Below are 21,407 nucleotides of genomic sequence, written 5' to 3'. Positions count from 1 at the left end.
GGGGGGGGCCGCCGAGGGGCGCCGCGGGCCGGACTCGCGCGGCCGGCGCTCGGGGCGCGCAGGACGACGTGGCCGCGTCCGAGCGGATCCCGGCGCGAGCGGAAGGGGCGGCCCGGGGGCGGGGTTTGGGCCGGGATCCCGCGCGCCTTCACCGCCCCGGGTTTGTGCGCGCCTCGCCTCCCGCGTCCCCGGGCCTGGGTCGCCCCCACACACCTCTCCGGGCCTGGACCTCCCTCCCCATCCACCTCCCTCCCCATCCACCTCCCCGGGCCTGGAACTCCCCCCACTTCCCTGAGCCTGGACCCACCTACCCGGGCCTGGACCCCCCTCCACCTCCCGGGGCCTAGTCCCCCCTCCCCCCAGGCCTGGACCCTGCCTCCACCTCCCCGGGCCTGGACACCCACCCCCGCATCTCCCCGAGTCTGGACCTCCACCCACCTCCCCACGTTTGGACCCCACCACCACCACCTCCCCAGCCCTGGACCGCCCCTCCACCTCCCCGGGCCTGGACCTCCCCTCCCTGAGCCTGGATCCCCCCACCTTCACCCGGGCTTTGCTCAGGGTCTCTGCCCGGCCCCCCCGCCTCAGCCTAGTTGTGGGGGGCGGGGGTGGGGGGGTGGGGTTGGCGAGGACAGTTGTGGCGTTTCCAGGAGACTGGAGCATGCGAGCAGCCGGAACCCTCGCAATTTTGTTTCCAGAAAGGACGTCTTACCTGTGTGCTGGCAACATTTCTGTAACACAGAATCAGACCCATGCAGCTCGGCTCCTTCCCACTGTTCCCAAGCCAGCGGGTTTACCGCCAGAGCCTCAGCATCCTCTCCGGAGAAATGGGAATGATCACTACAGCCCAACAAGGAGGGAGCCCACCCCGTTTAGTGTTTTAGCCATAAGGGTGTTTATCCATTACACCGAAAGTGCTCACCGGGCACAGAATCGGCTAGAAACCCGCAAGCCTGCCCCTTCCTGGTCACCACTGGACAAGTGCGCCCACCTTGGGATTTCCTGGTCTCCTTTGCTGTTTCCTCACTACTTTCCTCATCCTCTTGGTTTCATTCAATCCGGACAGTCTCGCCTTGCTTTCCCTCTCTACGGGCCTCTCTTTATTTTAATTTCCGTTGTTACACCTTGACCGAAGTTATTTCAACACTGTCAGATTGCAGACGTTTTAAGGTGAGTTAGTAGCCAGGTGACTGAGCGTTTCCAGTAATTTCCCTACTGACACCGCCAGGATGGGACTCCTCCTTAGAAAAGCCCCCAAATGCCCCTTTCATTCTGTCACTTCTCACTCAAATCTTCAAAGCTACCCTTTTTTTTGCCTCCCGGACATTGTCCACACCGTTGAGCACCAGGTTCCAGGGAGCGCTCTGGCCTCCACCGCAGACTAACACCTTCACTGTCCTCTCAGGAAGCCACAACCCCAACCCAGCTTCTTAGGGCTTAGGCGGTGCCCACCACAGCCCTCTGCAGGCCTGCTCACCGATCCTACCCCTCCTCAGAGTGTAACCTAAGCAAACAGCACACTGACGGCTCTCTTCCCCTGTGAGTCTCCCAAGTTCACGCGGAACCTCAGATTCTGAGCACTTGGCTGTTTTCTAGGCAGAGACTTCAGCTCCCTTGCATGGAACCGTCACCTCTCTATCAAAGTTCTAAAGCAGGACATACTTTTTTCTTTCTTTCTTTTTTCATCCCCCCGCCCAATGTTTCCCCATTTTACCCCCTAAGCATACTTTTAAAGTAGGAAGTGACTTTAGCCCTCACACAGCCCAACATACTTCATAAATAGGAAACTGATACCAGACGCTAAAGTACTTCAAAGAGGAGAGTCCTCTCCAGACTGTCTATGCTCTCTATTTCGACTTGCTCTAATCAGACTAAAAATAATTTGTTATTTATTCCGTTGTAAAGTGACCAGCGTTCAAACACACATGCCTATTAGAGGCAAAAGGGAGACTTTTAAAAAAATTATTATTTTATTTGGAGAGAGAAAGAAAGGAGAGAGAGTGTGAGTGGGGGGGGGGGGGGCAGAGAGAGACAATCTTAAGCAGGCCCCATGCTCAGCACAGAGCCGGACGTGGGGCTCCGTCCCATGAACCACAAGACCATGACCTGAGTGGAAATCAAGAGTCAGATGCCTAATGGACTGAGCCACCCAGGCGCCCAGAGGCAAGAGGGGAATTTACTAGGCAGCCCAGACCAGGAACCAATAGGCAAAATGGGGACAGTGACTAACTGTAGGACAGATGTCCCTTCCAAGAGGCAGATACTCTCCTCTCTCACTAAAGATTGCCGTTGAAAATGCGGGCCCAGCATACTGCCAAAGTTTTAGCTCAAGAGAAGGCAGGAATCTAGTTTTATACGAAACTTTAATGACTTTTAAGTGTTGAAAACTAAAGATTGTAAAAATATCTCTGCAGAAGAAACTGACCTCCTGGTCTCCAGTTTGGGGCTCTGGTACACATATTTATTTTAATAAGTGCCTTTCTGTCTGAACAGAATAATATTTTACAGCCAGTCTCCACTCGTACCTTCCAATTTTATTCCAGATTGCTCAATATGCTCAATAAAAGACACTTCCTGGGCCCTTTGCTGCCAGTGCGAAAGTACCTCCTGAAGGCAGAGTTACCTTGTCCAACTGGTTATGGATATGTTGTTATCAGGTGAACCGGGGAGACTCCAGGCCCTGGGGCCTCAACCCAGCCCCGCCCAAAGATGTCACCAAAGGTTCTTGGTCTCATCAGGAGAAAGAATTCAAGGGCAGAGGCAACACAGTGGACGAGCAACACAGCAGGAAAGTTTATTGAAGACAGAGTTGGGAGAGCCGGAGACAGGGATGGATGGAGAGAGCTGCCTGTAGGGAGAGAGCCAGAGGACACAGGGTGCAAGCCTGTTAGCTGCACGCCCTGGGGTTGGGTTTCTGCCTTTTATTGACAGTTGTTAACAAGGCTGTGGAGAATCCCTTGCTTGGGGCAGGGATTCTTGGAAGCAGGGTTTGGGGGCTCCCTTCCTTATTTGACCAGGAGCTTCCTGTCCTGGTGTGCCACCGGGGGCTTCTCAAGGAGTACGGCAGACAGGCCTCTGACCCTCCCCACAGCTGGGCATGGCCTCCTCTGTGCTGGCCTCCAGGCTTCCCCTTAGAGCCTAACGAACTGCACTGTGACCCTGGGATTAACCTTTGTCCTTCCTTCTTCCAGCCTGGAATGTGCACGAGATGATAGGAGCTTGAGCGGCTGTCCTGGACCAGGAAGCAATCTGGAACACCAGAAGCCGACTAGGAGGGTGTAGTGGAAAGGCGACTAAGCCTGGGTCCTTACACACTGCAGAGTGTCTACAGCAGACTTCATGGTCCGCTAAAGCCACTGTCTTATTGAAGCCACTTACTTGGACTGTCTGCATATGCAACTAAAACCAACCCTAAGTAATAATATACAGTTTTTATTAATAAACAATTTTCTTTTTCTTTTTTTCTCTATTTTGAGGGAAAGAGGGACAGAGAGAGAGAGAGCATGCTCGTAAGCAGGAGCCAGCAGGGGAGGACCAGTCAGTACAGAGCCAGATGTGGGGGCTCAAACTCACGAACTGTGAGATCCTGACCTAAGCACGAAATCAAGAGGCAGATGCGTATTAGACTGGACCACCTGGGTGCCCCTAAGCTATTTTATTTTAAAATAAATTCCTACCTACTCTCTTTACTCAATCTAGCTGCTAAATATGAGCTCCTAATATTAGCTAAACCCAGAATACACCTCAGTCTTTACCTTACAGGTTTTGAGGCATTTGACAGGGTTGACCCCTTCCCTTCTTGGATTGCTCTTTCTCTGGGCTCCAAACTGAGTAGGGCCTGGTGATGCCTAAGGTATTTCTGCTTCCTCCGCTCCTCTGATCTGCCTTCAGCATGTGACGCCAAAGTTAGTCTGGAAAATAAAAATAAAGACCAGTCAGGAGAAACACAAGGCTAGGATAATTAAGGAATAGATGGCCAGATCAATGGGACAAAATAGAAGCTGGCCTGTGGACCCAAATCAGAGTAAGAGTTCAGTTTGGATAAAAGGGAAAGTTCAGACTGGTGTCCTACCTTCAACAAATGATCCTGTTTGGGGGGAAAATCTCATCTTCTTATTACACCAAATTATATTTCAGATCAGTGAAAGATTTAAATTTTAAAAAACAAATCAATGAAAGCTCTTTTTAAGAAAAAGATTTTAAAAAAATGTTGTCTAGAGGAAGGTCTTTCTAAATAGGACTACAAACCCAGAAGCCATCCATCAAACGGATACATTTGGTTACATAAAAGTAAAAACCGACTGACTTCTGTACAGGCAAGTACCTTTATTTATTTTTTTTAACGTTTATTTATTTTTGAGACAGAGTATGAACGGGGGAGGGGCAGAGAGAGAGGGAGACACAGAATCCGAAGCAGGCTCCAGGCTCTGAGCCATCAACCCAGAGCCCGACGAGGGGCTCGAACTCTCAGACTGTGAGATCATGACCTGAGCTGAAGTCAGACGTTTAACCGACTGAGCCACCCAGGCGACCCCAGGAAAGTACCTTTAAACAGCTGAGCAATCAGGGCCCCCAGGTGGCTCGGTCAGTTAAGTGTCTGACTCTTGATCTCAACTCAGGTCATGACCTTCCAGTCTGTGGGTTTGAGTCCCAAGGTCGGGCTCTGTGCTGACAGCACAGAGCCTGCTTGGGATTCTGTCTCCCTTTCTGCCCCTTTCCCTCCTCTCAAACGAATAGTCAAATAATGAAGGAAAATTAGGAAAAAGTACTTTTAGCAAATAACACAAAGGATGAATTTCCTTGAGAGACAAAATACTTTCACGAATATAACTGAGAAGAGACAAAAAGAAAACGCTGAGAAGACAGTGTAGGAAGAAGAACAACTGGTTCATAAACATGTGAAAAGTTCAGCTCAAAGTTAATGAGATGAAATGTGATGCTTTGTATCTATGAGATTAGTAAAGATTAGAAAACTGCAATACTGAGTATTGGTGAGAATGAGGCATTCGAGGACGACGCGGGGTGTAAGCTGGGAGAACATTGTTGAGAACAATTTGGCAATGGCTAAAAAAATCTTAATACACGTACTCTTTGAACTATCCAGTCCACTTCTGCCCCGTCTGCACAGAGATGATGGATTATATAAGGACTATAATTCGAACATTGTTTGGGTTTGTAAAACATTGGAACCGACATAAATAGGCTTCATGAGGGGATGGGTTGATGGAAGACACTGAATGCACACCCGCCATGGAATACTATGTAGGTACCCAAAGGAATGAGTTGCATCTTAGTACACGAATATGGAAAGATGTCAGAGATTCATTTTCATTCATTCACTCATTCATTCATTCAACAAATATTTATTGAGTGGCCAGGATGTGCCTGACTGTCTTCCAGACTCCAGGATACTGCACGGAACAAAATAAAGTTCTGTGCTCAGAGTTGCCTTCTAGAAAGAAAGATGGACAAAAAGCAAACCAAGAAATAAATGCAGCGTGTGGAAGATGCCATGAAAAAGGAGTCAGGATGTGGAGGGAGCAGTGATGGGGGTGTTATTTTATACAGAGCAGTCAGGGGGCGCCTCCCCTATGAGGGAACCAAACGGCTGCTACAGTTTGGAGTCTCAAATGTGTCTGTTATTGCGAATTTATCTCAGAGAAATGAGAACTTACATTCACACAAAAATCTGCACAAAGCATTATTCAAATAGGAAGTGTCCCAGGATGTGGAGAACAAAGGCAAAAGACATGCAGAAAAATTAAACTTCCTTACAATTGCAGCCCATCGACAAGTACTTGAAACAGCCACCTTCCTCTGGAAGCTCAGCGGCCCCCAGGTTCCCACTTTGCTGGAGGCAAAAGGCAACCTTAGCTGGACATCAGCCAACATCCACTTTGACATATAAAATTCCTTTGGGAACCTCCTTTACCTCCACCCCCCTCCCCCAAGGTATATGCCTGCAATCATCCTCCAGGCTTATGGCCGCTGATACACAGCGGAAGGGTCTCAGGACCCAGGTTTCGCTCCACTGTAGTCAGTGACCTAACAGCAGCTAGCCCCTCAAGGCCCTGGGAACCTTGCTCCCAAATTCCTTACAGACTCACGCTGTCCCTGACCCCCTCCCAACCTGAGGGTATGTAACCTGTCACTCCTCACAACCCCACAACCGCCCATGGGTCCTGTCCTCGTGCTTTCATAAAACCACCTTTTTGTACTGAAAATGGTTCAAGATTCTTTCTTGACTATTTGCTCCCAGACCCCAACACCGCATCACATCATCCCAGATAAACTGAGACAAATCATCACAGGGTCTTCGAGGATCCTACTCCCAATGCTCTTCTCCACAGCAACTTTCACTGAAATGTCTTGGGCACCTGCAAAAGGAGGCTGGGAAGTGCAGTGTTTCCTGGGCACATTTGCTGACCCAACATAAACATCTGGGTTCCTAGGCAAAGAAGGAGGAAGGTGAAAATGGCTGTTGGCAGTTTCTGTCACCAGCCCTGATTTAGCAATGTCTGTGACCCGATTTCAGAGTTTTATGAAACCTCTTGCCTTTCACCCATCTCTCTGAAGTCACTCCGAATAGCACGTGAAACATGGCTGCGGCCAAACCCTCCCTGGGCCTGTCTTGTCCTTGTGTCTTCATTTTCCAACACCTTCCCGCATCCTGAAGCCAGGAGTGCCTGTGCAGAGAACCCAAGGAGTGTGTGGGCCACGGGCTGAGTCTGTCTGTCTGTCTGTCGCAGGTGCTGGGAGGGGCCCACAGGGACCACAGGGGCTGCTGTCCCTAGGGGAACCTCATATGTTTACAGCTTACTTCCAGGAGAAGATGAGGGCCAGACCTCTCCTTAGGTGAGGCCAGATTCCTTACTGCACAACGACCGTGAACACAAGATGAGGAAAACAGAAATATTCCAAGTGTCTCAAGTCCGGTACTGCACTGCCACCACTCATCTTGGGTGAGCACTTCAGGGCAGCGTGTAAAAGTGACACATGAGGAACGGCCCTCTTCGCCTTCTGTCCTTTGCCCTCATGCTGATGTAGAGGGGCCGGGAGGGGTGCAAACAGCACGGTGGGGGGCTGGCCAGGCCCACAAAAATCCCTGCAGAGAAGCGATCAGACTCCCAGGAACCCCGGGGGCCTTTCTGCGTTGGGGTGAAAAGTCCTCTGTAGCTTTTGAGTTTTGTACCACGTGCACACCTTCCTTATCCAAGGCAAATTAAAAAAAGTTGTATTAAGGACACGAATGAATTCTCAAGCATGTGAAGCACCCTTTCAGCACAGAGAAATGGGTATTCTATTCTAAACTTCAAACTTCAGTGATGGTTTTGCCTGAATAAAGGAGTGAGTTTTGTTCCAGAAATTTACACTTTGATTTTGAGAGATACTGGTCCATTTACAAACAGGCTCTGGAATCTCTTCTAACAGTAAAAGAAGCCTGAGATATTTCATTCGGAGATAACAGTTTGTGCATTCCTCAGAGTCTGAACACTTCCATTCTAAGACAGCATGTATCTTGCTATTTTCAGGTTTATTTTACTACTCAAATCTAGCTTGTTTGTTTGTGTTTTTTTTGTCTAGTGAGAAAGGGAGAACCAAAATAGTTAAAAAGAAAGCAGCACAGAAAAAAATCATCAAAAATGTATTAGTTTAAAAATTACGGTGCATGCTCGATGTTGTTCTGTCGTTAAAAAGCATGTGTGTACCGACGTAGAAAGACATCCCTGGTAATTGCTATGTTAGAAAGAAGTTGTGGTACATTGTGTGGAATGAATTAATTTTTTATAAGAGAATAGCGCACACGTGCACACACTAAAGAAATACGTAGGGAAATTTAACCCCAATTAATAAGGGTGTGACATGTCAGCAGGACTGGAAGGAGGCATAGATGCTGACTGATGTCTGCTTTCTAACTTCCATTTTTCTGCGATGTGTTTTATTTTGACTGCAAGCATCTGTTATTTTGTAGGCAGATAATACAGTAGAGACAACTTAACAGTTTTGAAAAGAGAGGGATTTTAGGGAGCCAGGCAAGAGACCAAAGGGTTACAAGCCAAGAAGTGTCCTCAGACTTTCCCCCCCAAATTTAAAAGTCTCCTGTCTCAGTGTATGGTTTCCAGCCCCCTCAGCCCCTTTGTGGCTGGCGGTGAGAGCAGTAATAGTTAAGGCATCAGGGGGTGACGTCCAGCCACCGCCCAGGCCCCACCGCAGGCCCGGCGGTGGTGGGACAGGAGGACGCTGCTGTACTTAGTGATGCTGCTCTGTGCTGTGGGCTCTCCTCTCGCCGGACCCAGGCCATTCGGGGGCCCCTTTTTATCTCAGATTTCAGTCTTCCGTTCTGGAAAAGAACCTTGTGTTTCCTTTTTATCTGCTTCCCTTCATCTTTTCCTTTCCTCCCTCAGCAACCCAGGTTTTGACACCTGCTGGCAGACACCCTTCTACTTCCTTCTGGAGCCTCTCCTGCTTTCCATGTGCACCACACTCTTCCAGGGCTTTCCACAACCTTGCTTTGAAATCACTACGCTAAATTTTTTTCCCACCTCCCCTTCTCGCCGTGTTTCATAAATGTTGTTTCCTACGTCACTCGGGACTTAGTTACGGTTTTAAAATCCAGTTTCCCGAAGGTGTTTCTTTCGCCTTAGTTCTCGTCCCACCTCCTGCCTGTTGGTTTTGTCTTTATTCCAGAAATATTTTCACAGACATCTGATGGTTCCTGTTTGAAGTGAGGACTACGAGCCCAGCTGCGGAATCCCTGGGGTGGAGAAGGTTGTTGTGGGGACCTGGCCGCGTGGGTGCGGGGCCTCCAAGGGTCAAGGGTCTGGGTCTGTTCCGTGATGCCAGCACAGCCCAGCCCAGACCCGGCCCCAGGCGGATGCAGAGGACAGTCCCCGGGGCTCTGGAAGGACAGTCCCCAGGCTTTGGGAGGATCGTCCCTGCGGCCCCGAGAGGACCGTCCTCGCGGCTCTGGGAGGACCATCCCCGGGGGCTGTGGGAAGACAGGAAAGTCCCCAGGCTTCAGGAGAACAGTCCCCGGGGCTCCGGGAGGACCATCCCCCAGGGCTCTGGGAGGACAGGACAGTCCCCAGGGTTCTGGGAGAACTGGACCGTCCCCGGGGCTCCGAGAGGACAGGACAGTCCCCGGGGCTCTGGGAAGACAGGACCGTCCCCGGGGCTCCGAGAGGACAGGGAAGTCCCCGGGGCTCTGGGAGAACAGGATTGTTCCCGGGCTCTGGGATCTGCGGGCAGGGGGCGCCAGAGCCCAGCGGCGCGTCTCCTTGCCGCACCGGGTTCCCGCGTCCGCGCGCGAAGCCACCGGCGGTTCTGGACCTTCCCCGCCCCGCCCCTCCCCGCTGCAGTCTACACCGACCGCCGCTGTTCTCCCCGGGTCTACACCCGCTCGCCCGCCCGCGCTGAGCTCCGCCCGTTCTGCGCTGCTGGTAGACGAACGGCTTCTCCAGGGCTAGTTGGGGTCGTTCCGGGTGCCAGCGTCCTGCGCCCTGGGGTACCCACGGGGCAGAGAGGGCAGAGCGCGGGGAGGGACCCCAATCGCAGCCTCGGCGGGGAGCAAAGCACCGGAGCTCGGAGTTTCCGACCCGCCGAGGAAGGGGCGCAGCAACTCCACTCCAGGGACCCACCCCACACAGCACTGAACCCCGGGGGCGCGCACGGGGCGCGCGCTGGAGACGACGAAAGAGTCTGTTCGCGCGCAGAGCCCACGCCCGGGTGTCAGGATGGCCGAGTGGTCTAAGGCGCCAGACTCAAGCTTCGCTTCCTCGGTTCGAGGGTTCTGGTCTCCGTGTGGAGGCGTGGGTTCGAATCCCACTTCTGACACATGCTTTTTTTCCCCCAGTTTTTGTCCTCGGTTTGAGCTGCGCTTTCCTTCTGCGGCCCGTGAAGTCTGTCAGCTTACTATCCCCTCCCCTCCCTTCCCCTCCCCCCCATCCACTTCCCCCCTTCCCGCCCCCCCCCCTCCCCCCTCCCCCGTGCTGGTTACTGTCCCCGCGACCTCGCTGCCCTCGGCGTGCTTTTTGTTCGGTGGGCACGGCCTTCCCTGAGTGCCTGGGCTGGCCACGCAGCAACGCAAAAGTCCAGGCCTGGGAGTGAAGTCATGTAAAAGGACCGGAAATAGGAAGGTTCCACCGAGATTTGAACTCGGATCGCTGGATTCAGAGTCCAGAGTGCTAACCATTACACCATGGAACCCCACATGAAAAAGGCCTTGTGCACCATCCATCTGAGACCTTCCTTCTGTGGCCTTGTCCTAAGGATTGAAAATGAGGCACCATTTCACCAGTTTTGTTTGTTTTGATTTAAATCCTAGTTACTTAGCACCCAGCGTAGAGTTTATGAGTAGAACCCAGGAATTCATCCCTTACATACACACCCAGTGCTCATCCCAACAGGTGTCCTCCTTAATGCCCATCACCCATCTAGCCCCTCCCCCCACGTCCTCTCCAGTAACCCCAGTTTGTTCTGTTTTTAGGAGTCTCTTATGGTTGGTCTCCCTCTCTGTTTTTATCTTATTTTTCCTTCCCTTCCCCCATGTTCCTCTGTTTTGTTTCTTAAATTTCACATATGAATGAAAACATATGATATCTGTCTTTCTCTGCCTGACTTATTTCACTCAGCATAATGCCCTCCAGTTCCATCCACGTTGCTGAAAATGGCAGGATTTCATTCTTTCTCATTGCCAACTAGTATTTCATTGTGTATATAAACCACATCTTCTTTATTCATTCATCAGTTGATGGACATTTAGACTCTTTCCATACTTTGGCTATTGTTGATGGTGCTGCTATAAACATTGGGGTGTCTGTTTGTGCCCCTTCAAATCAGCACTCCTGTATCCTTCGGATAAATACCTAGTGGTGCTATTGCTGGGTCTAGGGTAGTTTTTTAAGGAATCAAGCACCACTTTAAACAAAAGCTCTGCCTCTTCCTCCTAATTTCTTTCTTTCTTTCTTTCTTTCTTTCTTTCTTTCTTTCTTTCTTTCTTTTCTTTCTTTCTTTCTTCCTGTCTCTTTCTTTCTTTCTTTCTTTCTTTCTTTCTTTCTTTCCTTCTTTTTTACATTTATGAAGGCATTTTCTGGCAGATGGAAAAATTCCTACACTTTCCAGCCTGAAGGCGATGGAAAAGACAAATACAAGAGAGGCAGATGGGGGGCAGGTGGTGGGAGGGGGCTTGCACTGACCTTCCACTGGGCCGAACCCCCAGGTTTCTTACCCTCGATGTCAGGGGAAGCACGGAGTCCTAAGGATATTCTTACTTCTGGTGGTTTTGAGTTTGCCTTCATTTCTGATCCATGCAAAAATAAATTGGATTTTCATCTCACAGTTCAAAAGGGAGAAAAGAAAAATATAACATCTCCTTTCTATAGCCTCAGTTATTTATTCAAAATACCTGCCAAGGCCTTTGGAGCAACCTTAGACTTTCTTGGCACCTCCCTGCTCAGCTGTAATCATGGGCTTGGAATTTGAACATGTGTCCTCCCACTGCAAAATGTCTTAAGTGTCAGACCCGGTCTCGTTCCTCTTTGATGCCCCAAGTCTGCTAGGGCATAGAAGTCTCATCAGTTCTTGTTGCTTGAAAGTGTAGACGAAAGGATGCGAGCATGACTGCTCAGAGGGATAGCCCAGGGTTAGACTTTCGGGAGGGTTTCCTTTCCCATTCCTCCATAGGCTAAATCTGACAAGCCTAAAGGGGATGACTGATGCATATTTGGTTTGGTTTTGCTTGGTTTTTGTGCTGGCCAGGTCACGGCTCCCAGTGGACACTCCAGTGTTCATGTGGACCCCTACACGGGTGTCCTCAGGCGTTGGTGACCAAGACCAGAAGGACATGATCGTGCTAGACATACTCACTTATTTTTCAAAATCTTAACTTTGTTAAGATACCATGATTATTTACCTAGTAACTGTAAGAACAACACATAACAAAGAGATCACATATACAGCATGAAATATTCAGGTACAAATTACTCTTTATTCAACCTAAATATTAAGTATTGGTCATGTTCTCAATGTGCCTCTGGTAGTCTCCCAAGGCTGAGTTGCTAAGGAATCCCTGAGTCATTTTCTGTAATTCATCCTGTTGCTCGATCTCCAGCCAAGCAAGGCGCCTGTCACAAAATAGCTGCTTATTAAATATGGTGTAGAGAGAAGCAGTGAAACCCAAGGACTTTTGGCCAGGTGACTGTAAGTTCTTGTAAGTGTCCACACATATAACTCTCCCTCTTCATGAGTTCTCTGTCTTTAAAAGATGGTCTAAGCTAGCTTAGATCCAATAATTCCCGTCTTTTTTTCCCAGTTCAGGGGGCATCCTGTATTTATTTATTTGTTTGTTTTTATTTTTTGGATGAGCTACATCCTTATTTCTTAAAGAAAAAGAAAGTGTCCACTCGTTTTGAAAGGATGCCAGAATATTCTGAGGATAGGCAAGGGGAGGGGTAGGAATGATTGGGTTTTCAACCTTAGCACATTTATTCCCTAGGCAAGGACAGTGGGTAAGACCTGGAAAAGAAGGCAAGGGGTTGGTTTATTTTTGAGTGTGGAATTTAAAAGGCTGCACCCTTTCCTTGGATTGCCCGTGCGTGGCTAACAAATACTGCAGGGCAGAAGCAAACAAATGAAGACACAGAGGGGGAGCTACCTGGGGAAGGGGAGAGATGATTGGGCCCCACAGTCCAGAAACAAGCTGGTCCCTGGTGACCTAAACAAGAATGGCTTGCAGTTACCTGGTAGCAGAGCAAACCCCCAAGGATCAGGTCAGTGTGGTGTAATCAGCCGCCCACAACCCAGTTCACCGGGGGTGTCCTGTAGAAACGGGCCTTCGGGACACATGGCCCTGCCAGAGCTGGGTCCTCAGCTCTGTATACCCTGCTCTCCTCACAAATTAGCAAGTTATTCTCTCATATATTTATTCATTGGAATTTAACACAAACGTGTACGTAGTTTTCATGACATGGGGAAGCAAGAGAAATGTGGTTATGTAATCTGAGGAAGCTTATGACACATGAGGAAAGCAGACAACTACACAAAAGTTTCCGAAAGTTCTGGTAAATACCAAAAGACCGACTGAGCGACAGCGGAGCGTGCCTGGGGCGTGCGCACAGGGGTGGGCCACCAAGTGCCCACAGTGTGCCACCAAGAGCCCCGGGCGTGCCCACGGGAGCGGGCCACCAAACGCGAGGCGCAAATGAGGGAAGCCGGCCGCGGAAAGGCTGGCCACGCCCGGGCCTGCTGCGTCCTCCCCAGCGCGCTGCGTTGCTCCTTTACTGTGTTTACCACATTGGGGTTTTAAAAGTTCATTCATAAATTCATGAGTCCGCTTATTCGATTCATGAGACACACAAGAACTCACTCTAACAAGTCCCTCCCCCCCTTGTCTCTCCTCTGACACTGTGAGCCCCTGAAAGGTCCTTCCCTGTACCTTGTGCGGTCGTATGTTCGATTACATTCTTTGTCCTGATAGCAGATCTAGAATGTCACTCAGCTCATTCTCTGCGGAAGTTGTGTCATCCAGGGGCCATTAAGTGTCTAATGCTTGTCCCCCTCCTAGGCACCGGCGCAGGGAGCCTCACTCCCGTTCCTCACGTGCCTTCGTTGACTGGCTGGAATTCTGGAGGGACAGATCAAGGAAGACTTCCGGGGGAAAGCGCCTCCCAAGCCGAGACCTTGAGGGCAGAAGCAAGTGGACCGCGCAGGAGCGGAGGGAGCCCCCGCGAGGACGCGGCGCACGAAGAAGGCACCCAAGTATTTCTAAAATAAAGCAGTAAAGTGGAGGTGTGCCACACGTTGGGTACTCGGGATCGGGGGGTCACCACCCCGCACAGCCGATGTGCGGCTCGCTCACTGTCATCATGGACTGGGGGCCGATGCCCTGTTGGGGGACTCTGGCGAGAGCGGGGAGTGAAGGAGCGGGCAGGTACGTGGACAGAGCAGTAAAAGCATCCTGGCAGCGGTGGGATTCGAACCCACGCCCCCGAAGAGACTGGAGCCTTAATCCAGCGCCTTAGACCGCTCGGCCACGCTACCGCCCTGAGGGTTCGGGCTGCCCGCGCTTCCCTGACCTCAAGGTCGCGCAGGTCCCGCCCTCCCGCGTGCCCCTCGCCCCCTCCGTCCGCCCCAGGTCGCGCGCTCGACCCGCGCACTCGGCTTCCTGGCGTTGTCCGATCTTCACCCGCGCGGGAGCCAGGCGCCGGCAGAGAGTGAGCCCCCCGGCCTCAGGAGCGAGCAAGTCCCGCCGTCCGGGTCTGGCCCCGGAGCCGCTGCGGAGAAGCAGCAGCAGCAGCAGCAGCCAAGGAAGGAGCGCAAGCCCCGATCGCGCCCGGACGAAGTGCCCCGGGGCGGCCGCAGCGTGACCTCTGCCCCTCCCTGTCCGTCGCAGCCACGACCCCGACCCACCCAGGAGCTGGGTCCTGCGGTGTGTTTGTAGGAGTGTGCGCAGAGAGAAAAAACAGGCGCCTCCTTAGCGCAGTAGGCAGCGCGTCAGTCTCATAATCTGAAGGTCCTGAGTTCGAACCTCAGAGGGGGCACGTATTTTTCCCCCGACCCCACGACAATGCGGGGGATGGGGTGGGGGACGAGTCTGCCTTCCTTCTCCATCTCTTTCTCCCACAGGTGTACTTTTTCAACCGCGGGAATCGCCTGGTAAGGCTGACAGACAATTAATTCACTGTTGTGTAATGGGGCCATGTGACGCTCAGTTACAAAATAGTGACTTTCCACCGAGAACCAAATGCTCCAAAATTCTAACGGTTATTTTTTATACCAATTTCAGACACAGCCAGGACATTATTTAAATGCCTTTCAGATAGGCCTGGCAATTGTTTTTGTTACAAAAACACCAGGGTCAAGAAACCTACTGGCTCTGGGGCCCAGAGAGGAGGCGCGGAGGGTGGGCTGTTTGGGGGGGGGTGTACCATGGGGTGCAATCCTTTGTTATTAATTACCGATTGGTCCTCTCTCACCATTCTTCTGGAATTGCTTAGGTCACCAGGGACATCCCACAAGACAGGGAATCCGTACCCACTCCGCCCCCAGTCTCACCACATTGTCCCCTTCTCCTGCTCTTTTACCGTTTACTGGACTCTAAGTCACCCACAGAGAGACAAGAAGCGAACACACTGAAGTGATATTTCCAGAGTCAAGATAAGCACCCAACTCACACAAAAATGAACACGATTGAAATTTAGTATCTTGCTCTTAGCCTCTCAGCCTATTGTGTAGGAAATATTCAACAGGTGTTTACTGAGGGCCTACCATGTGCCAGGCAAAGCTGTGTCCTTCCTTCCCTGTGAATCCATTCCCTCTCAGCTTTCAAGCCCATCCTTGTGCTCTCTGTGCTGTGATGCTGGGGCTGGGCCTCTGCCCTTCCCACAGGTCCCACCCCTTTGCCAGGAGACCTCAATGCAGTCAGGTGAACAACATGTTGGAGTCCTGGGCCTAGGACGTGCTCTGCACCGTTCGGCTACTGCCTCAGAGCCACCAGGCCAAATCTGCACGGCCTCCGTGGGTCCCCATCACCTCTCGCCCCCTTCTGGCCCATTCTTTATGTGAAGCCAGCATACGCTTTCCAGGATCATCTCTGATCAGGTTGTTTCTCCCTGCCTGAAATGCCCAGTACCTAGGCATTGCTGCAGGGGTGAGGTCTCCAGTCTACACTCCTGCCATAACCTCAGGACCTGTCCTCTCGGGTGTGTCCCTGCCTTCTTCCCCCACCATCTACCTGCCCTGCCTGCCAGCACCTCAGGTCTGCTTTCAGTTCTTTGAAGGTGCTGTGCTCTTCCCTCTTCCTGGGATGCGGGAGCCACATTTTTGTCCAGCGTCTTATACCAACCCTCCGATTCTCTGTTTAGACAACACTTCCGGGAGAAGTGTCCTCTTACCCCTTGAAAAGGTGCCGTCCCTTTACCGTCGGCTGAACTGGAGATGTGGGTAGGGTGGGGGGCTCTGTGTACAGTGAGCATACTTTTTTCTTAATTTTCTGCCTCTATTCCTTTATTCTAATTTAAGTCCATTAACATTTTCCACTTCATGTTATCATAGTGAAGTTGTGAAGACCACGGCAAATCTGCTTTAAATGATGGCATGAATAAACACATACCTAGAAATGAGCCACAGGACAGTCTTTGGTGGATGATTGGTAAGTTACTTTTCCCCAGTGACCTGGGGCCACAAATAGCCTGGAGCCATGTTCAAAGGAGTGAAGATAGGGTTGGGAATAAGGAAAAGGAACATGGACAGAATTTAAAGGGAAGGGTTAGAAATAATAAGTGAATGAACAAAAAGGAAGACATTTGCACTCTGGACAAAACACTTATTTCACACTAGGACATGGAGGAAACACACTGTGGCAGGGGCCTGAATAGCTCAGTCGGCAGAGCATCAGACTTTTAATCTGAGGGTCCAGGGTTCAAGTCCCTGTTCGGGCGTGTCTGCTGGTGTCAGGCTCCACCTTTGTGAAGGCGATGTTTTGTGCAGAAACAGGGACAGATTAGGTAAATCGCAACACCCCCAAGGGTCAAATATTTCAGCTAACAAAATGGGTAAGTGACTCCCATACAAAGTAAAGATAGTAGGAATACCTGGGATTTCTACTAATGTAGACAGCTGAGATCTTTGTGAATGGAACTAACATGAACATAGCACCAGGATCATAATCTTTGCCTATTAGTCTCATTTAAGTGAAAAAAAAAAAAAAAAAAAAAAAGGCTGGAGTAGTTACTACACCCACTTTGTAAAGGATGTGGTTGGCTGTTTGTAGGATTTCTGAGTGAGGCACGGGTGTCTTTAAGAGTTGGTTTGTAAGTGAAGGGCTGAGGAAGGTTTCTGGATATTCAGTTCAAGTTCAGTAAGGGTAACAAGGATACAAATTAAACAGAACTCTCATGTAGCCTTGTATTGTACACTATTCTGTAAGGGTGTCGTAATATTGTAAACTTGCTTCAGAAAATAGCATGCTATGATCAGAACTCAGGGTTTCCATGTCTGCCCTGGGGCCAACCACATGGGCCAAGACCATTATTGCCTGATATCATACTCATTGATATTTGATTTGTATCACCGATGCATGGAGCAACGTTCCAATGTACTTGATTTCCACTGCAGTCTGCTTTACATAGATGAGATTATGCTAATCGACTACGGATGTGGCTGAAATACGTTCACACCCTGGCTTGGAATGTCTCTGACATTTGGTTACAGTGTGTCTGTCCTCCAGGCCTGAAAAACTCTGGGGTGAATTAACATGGTTTCTGTTTCTGCAAAGGAGAGGAACAGATTCTGAACAGCGATGGCACCAGGAAGGATCATTCTCTAAGGAACTGCCTGAAGATCTAGCCCATCCAGCCCTCTGGTGTCTCCCAAATCTTTAAGTGCATCCGTTAAGCTGTGGGGATACAGGCTTCTGGAACCAGAGGCTGAGGGGCCTGAAGACACTGAGATGTGCCGTGTTGAGTCTGCATCCCGGCGGCCTGTTGAGAGAGCTCTCCCAAAATACAAAGTCTCGGAGGCCCAGACGTTTTGCGGGAACAATCCAAGTCTTGCCCTGTCTTTTCCCAGCACTAAGCCAGAGAGGTGTGGCCTGCAGGATGGATTTCAGTAGGTGTGTCCCCTGTGAGCAGTTTTGCAAAGATCCAAATTTGAGATGTTGATTGCCTGGAGTAAGAGAGTGGTAGGGAATATGGAAGGAAGACAGAAAGAGTTAAAATGTTAATTAACTCATGGATTTATTTGACGAGGGCTCATGGTCAGGTAGTGAGGTATACGCACCGGAGCTACAGGAGTGGACAAAACACATCGGGAGGACCCTCGTGGAGTGTACGGGGTAAGGGCATGGGTGGGTGATAGTAAGCGTGTTGAATAAAAGGGCGAGGCAGGTCAGCAGTAAGTGCTGTGAAGACAAGAACACAGGTGCTCTGATGTATTGGGAGGTCAGAGGCCGAGAAGGAGTGGTGTGTTAATTTTCTAGGGCTGCAGGCTCGAATCACCACCAACTGTGTGGCTTAACACAATTAGAGCTTAATTTTCTATTCGCAGAAATCAAGTGATTAATTACGTTTTGGAGGCTAGAGTCCAAAATCAAGGTATTGACAGAGCTGCTCTCCCTCTGAAGGTCCTGGGGAAGAACCCTTCCTTGCGTCTTCCCCGCGCGGGGTGGTCTCAGCAACGCCGGACACGCATGTCTGTGGAGCACCCGCCAGCGCGGTGCGTGTAAGTGGGAAAGTAGTCAGGGCCGGGTTACACCGGAGGCCGCGGCCAGGACCTGCGGTGTATGTGAGAGGAGGCCACAGGCCTCGCTGGGAAAACTGAACGTCAGGTTTTCGTTTCCTCGTCCCATCTTGTTTGCAACACACTGAGTGGCACCGGTAAAGGCCACTGCCCCAAGGAAGAACGGAAATCAGAGGCACTCGGACGCAAGATCTGGCTCTTGGGAAGAGGTGAGGATAAGTCGCGGCGGGTGTAGACGGCCCAGGAGCCAGAAAACTGAGACCCCCCTCCCTCTCTCTGGCCCCGGGACTTCGGGTCCACCCGCCAGGGCGCAAAAGTGAGCTGCCCCCTCTGAGGTTCGAACTCAGGACCTTCAGATTATGAGACTGACGCGCTGCCTACTGCGCTAAGGAGGCAGGTGGCGGAGCGCCCTCGGCGCACGGTTTTACCCACATTGCACGTGGCCCAGCTTCGCGCCGTCCCCGCCCCGGGCAGAAAACGCCCTCCGGCCGGAGCTGCCAAACCCTCGGGCCCACGGAGGCCGAGGCCCAGGACCCGGACGCGCGCCCCCCGCCCCAGCTTGTCCCGAACTCCCTCGGGGACCCCGCCCGCCCGCGGGACCACCTTGCACACACACGACTGCGGCCCCCAGTGTCAGGAGGAGCCCCAGGTCCCGCCCGTTCTCGGCCTCCCCCCACCCCCGGCCGCGCGGTCCAGACGCTGAGGCGTCCGGGGAGGGGTGGCTGCGGCGCGTCCGACTCCCGCACCTGAGTCCCTGTCCCACCCCCGCACCTGTCGTCCGTCCGACTCCCGCACCTGAGTGCCTGTCCCCTCCCTCGCCCCTGCAGTCCGTCCGACTCCCGCACCTGAGTGCCTGTCCCCCCCCCCCCGTCGTCTGTCCGACTCCCGCTCCTGAGTGCCTGCCCCCCCATCCCTGCCCCTGTCGTCCATCCGACTCCTGCTCCTGAGTCCCTGTCCCCCTGCCTGTCTGCAAGCTGTAGTTTGGGATTCTAGAGACACGCCCTCTGAATGACTTCAATATGCCAAGTGAGCATTTTTGGAGCAGCTGTGTTCTGCCTGTAGCTTAACTCGCGTGCTTTGAATCAAATTCTGCAGTTTAAGTACTGTTAATTGAAGCATAGTTGACACACACAGGTGCTCGTTTCAGGCGTGCAACACAGCGACCAGGCAAGTTTGCACCCTCTGCTGTGCTCAGCACGGGTGCAGCCACCATCGGTCCCCAGGCCAGGCTAGTGCAATGTCATGGGCTGATTCCCCGGGGCTGTGCCTTTCACCCAGTGACTTGTTCATTCTCATGCTAGTGTGATTTTTAAGACTGTGAATAGTGTGACCACATTTTCTAAGAGATCCGGTAATGAAAACGAGAATGATTGCCGTATGAGCCCCAGTGCGACCCAGACATCGTGAAAAGCTCTAAAATGAAAAAGCAGGTACAACTGGTTGAGCCAGGTAATCAAAACAGGGAGAACCTCACTAGAGAAGCGGATCTGGAACCCCCCACGGGGGAGGAGGAGGTGTGGACCTGCACAGGGACACTGAGTCCACAAGTCCGATGACGTTCTAACCAAAGATCTTTCACCTCCCAAATGACACTAACAGTTGAAAATGGCATGGGGTCTAATACTAGGAAAAAACAGGCATGATCTTATTGGTTGCTCCCTTTCCTGATCAGAGGTTGCAGCAGGTGCATGAGCTAGAGAGGACACGTTAGTACCACGTGCTGGCCCCTGGTAGCCTGGAGCTGATTCCTCAGAGGACCTTGCTGTCTGCCATGTGCTATCACTTTAAGTCATGCGTCAAAATACAGCAGCAAGACAGAAGATTTCCCCCAGCCCCTGTGCCTTTTATTTGCATCATGGCATTGAAAACCTTCTTCTCGGTCAGTATGTAGATTTAACGAAATTACCAGATACATAAAACAAATGGTTGTTGGTATCTTGTTCAAATACAAACTAGACCTTGCCCGCCTATCTGTATATTTGGCAAAAAGCACAAATGTAAATTTTGACAAATTCTATTTAGCCTACAAACTTTTTACCAAAGCAAATGAAAAGATATTATCTGGTAAGTGTTCTGCACACCTTGTACACAGCACTGCTAAAAAATAATTGTGTTTGTTTCCTCGTGATATTGAGGCTGTTGTGGTTTTTGGAGCTTTATGGTCACTGTGTAGTTTCTTCAAAATGTGCAGAAGAACTGAATGAGATTTCCAACTTCATAGAAATGGACCGAGGCATGTGCTTCCCAGATGGCTATTGTGTACCATCTGCCATAGGAAAAAATGTCAAACCGCTGGCTTCCTGTCAAACCTTCACTTTCAAAGTGTGAGATAGAATATCCTCTAATTTGGAAACACTTTGAGGGTGAGAGTAGCGAAAAGGACCACAATAAAACAGAAATTTATATGCTCTTTCTCCAACATTGTTTGATGGTATGATGTAGATCGTGACAAAAGTTTATACACACACATGCAGACACAGACTCGTGTTGACGGGAAATAACACTGCTTTGGAAAGAAAGAAAATGTTCACAGGAAAGGGCAGCCAAACAGGTGAAACAGGACTTTTTTGATTTATTTACTAAAAGTATAACTTATTTAAAATCAAGTTTTATTTCACAAGTTCAGATTACTGCTGTGTTTTCGGGCTCTGCGCTGACAGTGCAAATGGACCCTGCTTGGGATTCTCTCTCTCCCTGCCCTCCCCCAACTTGCTGTCTTTCAAGATAAATAAACAAATAAAAGAAAAACAAATTACTGCTGTGTTTTTATCAAGATGAGGACAAATGCAGAAGGAGTGAGGACAAATGCAGAAGGAGCAGCTCTGTAGGCTGGAGAGCAGATCAAGGCATCTGTGAGCACATGCCTTTTAGACATTCAGTGGAGGAGACATCAGTCACATCACTGACTACACTTGGTGGGAAATGGGGTTGGAGGTCTAAGTATGGGAAGCATCAGGGCAGAGGGTTCTTACCGTCACGTCATCAGGTGAGCTCAGGCAGGCAGCGGGTGTACATACAGAACGTATGTGGACTCACATCAGAGCCCTGGGGAACTCCAAATTTTAGAGGTTGGGAAGATGAGGAAGTAAGGAACTGCATTTAAGTAGAAGGAAAACTGGGAGGGTGTGGTATTCTGGAAGCAAAGTGAAGAATGTGTTTTTGTGAAGAGGAAA

The 21,407-nt window shown here is 50.7% G+C and overlaps 1 long non-coding RNA gene and 6 other non-coding genes across 7 annotated transcripts; 4 read left to right on the top strand and 3 right to left on the bottom strand.

Annotated features, from left to right (window-relative positions):
* Positions 1-377: 377 nt before the first annotated feature.
* LOC125939417 (uncharacterized) lies at positions 378-3,428 on the top strand. The gene is made up of 3 exons (XR_007463041.1): positions 378-1,170; positions 2,544-2,657; positions 3,192-3,428. It is a non-coding gene; the product is annotated as an uncharacterized LOC125939417 (long non-coding RNA).
* Positions 3,429-9,728: 6,300 nt separating this feature from the next.
* On the top strand, positions 9,729-9,834 carry TRNAL-CAA (transfer RNA leucine (anticodon CAA)). The gene is made up of 2 exons: positions 9,729-9,766; positions 9,789-9,834. It is a non-coding gene; the product is annotated as a tRNA-Leu (tRNA).
* Positions 9,835-10,134: 300 nt separating this feature from the next.
* Positions 10,135-10,206, bottom strand: TRNAQ-CUG (transfer RNA glutamine (anticodon CUG)). Its single transcript has one exon. It is a non-coding gene; the product is annotated as a tRNA-Gln (tRNA).
* A 3,749-nt stretch (positions 10,207-13,955) lies between these two features.
* On the bottom strand, positions 13,956-14,037 carry TRNAL-AAG (transfer RNA leucine (anticodon AAG)). The gene has a single exon. It is a non-coding gene; the product is annotated as a tRNA-Leu (tRNA).
* Positions 14,038-14,464: 427 nt separating this feature from the next.
* Positions 14,465-14,537, top strand: TRNAM-CAU (transfer RNA methionine (anticodon CAU)). The gene has a single exon. It is a non-coding gene; the product is annotated as a tRNA-Met (tRNA).
* A 1,826-nt stretch (positions 14,538-16,363) lies between these two features.
* On the top strand, positions 16,364-16,436 carry TRNAK-UUU (transfer RNA lysine (anticodon UUU)). The gene has a single exon. It is a non-coding gene; the product is annotated as a tRNA-Lys (tRNA).
* Positions 16,437-18,556: 2,120 nt separating this feature from the next.
* TRNAM-CAU (transfer RNA methionine (anticodon CAU)) lies at positions 18,557-18,629 on the bottom strand. The gene has a single exon. It is a non-coding gene; the product is annotated as a tRNA-Met (tRNA).
* Between the last annotated feature and the right edge of the window lie 2,778 nt (positions 18,630-21,407).

Source organism: Panthera uncia (assembly GCF_023721935.1).
Source record: "Panthera uncia isolate 11264 chromosome B2 unlocalized genomic scaffold, Puncia_PCG_1.0 HiC_scaffold_25, whole genome shotgun sequence".
Lineage (NCBI taxonomy): Eukaryota > Metazoa > Chordata > Mammalia > Carnivora > Felidae > Panthera > Panthera uncia.
Note: the sequence above shows the minus strand (reverse complement) of the source record. Positions and strands in the feature narration are given on the sequence as shown.